At 44.6% G+C, this 2,500-nt stretch overlaps 1 protein-coding gene across 1 annotated transcript in view; it reads left to right on the top strand.

Moving 5' to 3' along the window:
- The window catches only part of LOC307255460 (receptor-type tyrosine-protein phosphatase N2-like), a gene marked incomplete at its 5' end in the record, with an annotated part of 195,129 nt that overhangs the window by 95,779 nt on the left and 96,850 nt on the right, over positions 1-2,500 (top strand). The window lies entirely within an intron of this gene.

Below are 2,500 nucleotides of genomic sequence, written 5' to 3'. Positions count from 1 at the left end.
AAAGAACTTTTAAATATTTCTGAATCAGTCTGATTTTTCCTCTGATGATCGTAAATTACATTTAACAGCAAACGAGACCATCAGTGCAAGGAATGCTATATATATTTTTTTTAAGATTATTTTTGGGCATTTTTCAAGCTTTATTAGACAGTACAGAGTTGAAATGGGGAGACAGAGAGAGAGAGGGGGGATGACCTGCAGTAAAGGTCCACGGGTCGGATTCGAACCCAGACCACTGCAACAAAGGCAGGAGCCGATGTAGTATGCGCTCTATCCACTACACCGCCGGAGCGCCTCAGCTTGAAATAACTTTTAAATATTTCTGAAACAGTCTCACGTTTCCTCTGATGAACATAAATTACATGCAACAGCAAACAAGACCATCAGTGCAAAGAATGCTATTTTTATACAGTTTTTCTTAATGCCTTTGTCATGGGGTATACGCTCACCCAGGAACAACAGCTGGCGTAGTAAAAAACACTACCGCTTTTGTCCAAAGGGGGGCGCTAGAATTAACACAAACTGAAAGGTCCTCGTAGCACCTTTAATTTAAAGTTAATGACAAAATATGGCCGACTGGAGGATTGACAGTATCAGATTGAAACAAAATGAAATCGATTTTATCTGTAAAATGAAAGAAAGTTAAAGCTGCAATAATGTGTTATTAACTTTTTTTTAGAGCCCAAAGCATGTGTGTGTGTGTGTGTGTGTGTGTGTGTGCGCGTGTGTGTGTGTGTGTGTGTGTGTGTGTGTGTGTGTGTGTGTGTGTGCGTGCGTGCGTGCGTGCGTGCGTGCGTGCGTGCGTGCGTGCGTGCGTGCGTGCGTGCGTGCGTGCGTGCGTGCGTGCGTGCGTGCGTGCGTGCGTGCGTGCGTGCGTGCGTGCGTGCGTGCGTGCGTGCGTGCGTGCGTGCGTGTGTGCGTGTGTGTGTGTGTTACTGCTCCAGAGGCAGTAAAATAAACTACTTCTCACTCCTTCTGTCTTATCTCTCTCAAAATTAAACTTTTCAAGTCGAGTTTTGGCATCTGGCAAAAACAGTCAGGTCTGCATTTTTTGGCCGGCAGTACATGAGCTTAAGAAACTTTAAAGACCTACTTCACCGGTGGGAATATGAAGGTGTATTGAACTCTGAGATCCTATGTAGTATAAATGTGCAAATATTTTAGAAATCGGTTCATCCTAGCCTGAGAAAAGGCAGAAAGAGTGTTTTATGGTCTCACTGTCTAACCCTACATTTTCCCATGCGTGACATCACATATGGGAAAATGTAGGGTTAGGATTCACAGGACAGCTGGGCCAAGGGAAGACTGAGGAAAGACTGAGGTAAGAAAAACCCCATTCATTATATTATAATAGCGATTTTATAATGATAGAACGATATCAGATATTAGATATCTAAGTTCTAACAAAAATATTTTTTTGCCTTTTGGTGAATAGTTTCGAACATATTGTAAAGAGCTACTATTTTAGACAATGGTATTTAAGGTTAAAGGAATACTTCACCCATACGGAACCGGCGTTCTATCATTATAAAATAACTATTATAATATAATGATATTCCCTTAGTCTTCCCTTGGCCCAGCTGTCCTGTTAATCCTGACCCTTACTGTGATGTCACAAGAAGGAAACTGTAGGGTTAGACAGTGAGACCATAAAACACTCTTTCTGCCTTTTCTCAGGCTAGGATGAACCGATTTCAATTTTTTTTTGCACATTTATACTAAATAGGCAACCTGGTATCACGCCGAGGCGTCACTTCCAGACGCATGGACCGGCGGCTCTATTTCACGCCTTGCCTGACCAGGGCGGCTCTATTACACACGCGCACCTCCCGCCGTCCAAATGAACGGAGGAATAGTCTAAATTAACGGAGGAATAGCACCAACAGGTGCCGACATGTTCTCCCAGGAATAGCACGTACTATCTAGCTGCAGCCCCCTCGGTGGTTTGGGTTAGGGCAAGGGGACAGGGAGAGGTTATAATATAGATAAAACATTGACGGAAAACCGCGGCCGCCATTTTGACTACGGGCGGCCGCGACAGCGGCCGCCATCTTGACTACGGAGGTGCGCGTGTAAAAGAGCCGCCCTGGTCAGGCAAGGCGTGAAATAGAGCCACCGGTCCATGCGTCTGGAAGTGACGCCTCGGCGTGAGATCGGGTTGAAATAGGATCTCCGAGTTCAATACACCTTCATATTCCAACCGGTGAAGTCGGTCTTTAAGGTCTATAGTAACATGTCATCTGGCAACAATGGAGGAATATGCTTGGAACAGATTGTAAGAGCGATTACAAAAAGCTGTTTGTGAATTTTGAGGACAATGGCAGAGTCAGGGTTTGCTATTAGCATAATATCCTTCTCCTGCCTGGTGTTTCTACAAAGGACACTATCTGCACACTGCACACACACACGCACACACACACACACACACGTACACACACACACACACACACTCATTCACACACATACAGTACACACACACACACACACACACACTCACTCA

The sequence above is a fragment of the Ammodytes marinus genome, assembly GCF_949987685.1.
Source record: "Ammodytes marinus genome assembly, chromosome: 9".
In the NCBI taxonomy this organism is placed as follows: Eukaryota; Metazoa; Chordata; class Actinopteri; order Uranoscopiformes; family Ammodytidae; genus Ammodytes; species Ammodytes marinus.
This window is presented reverse-complemented; position numbering and strand designations above follow the sequence as displayed.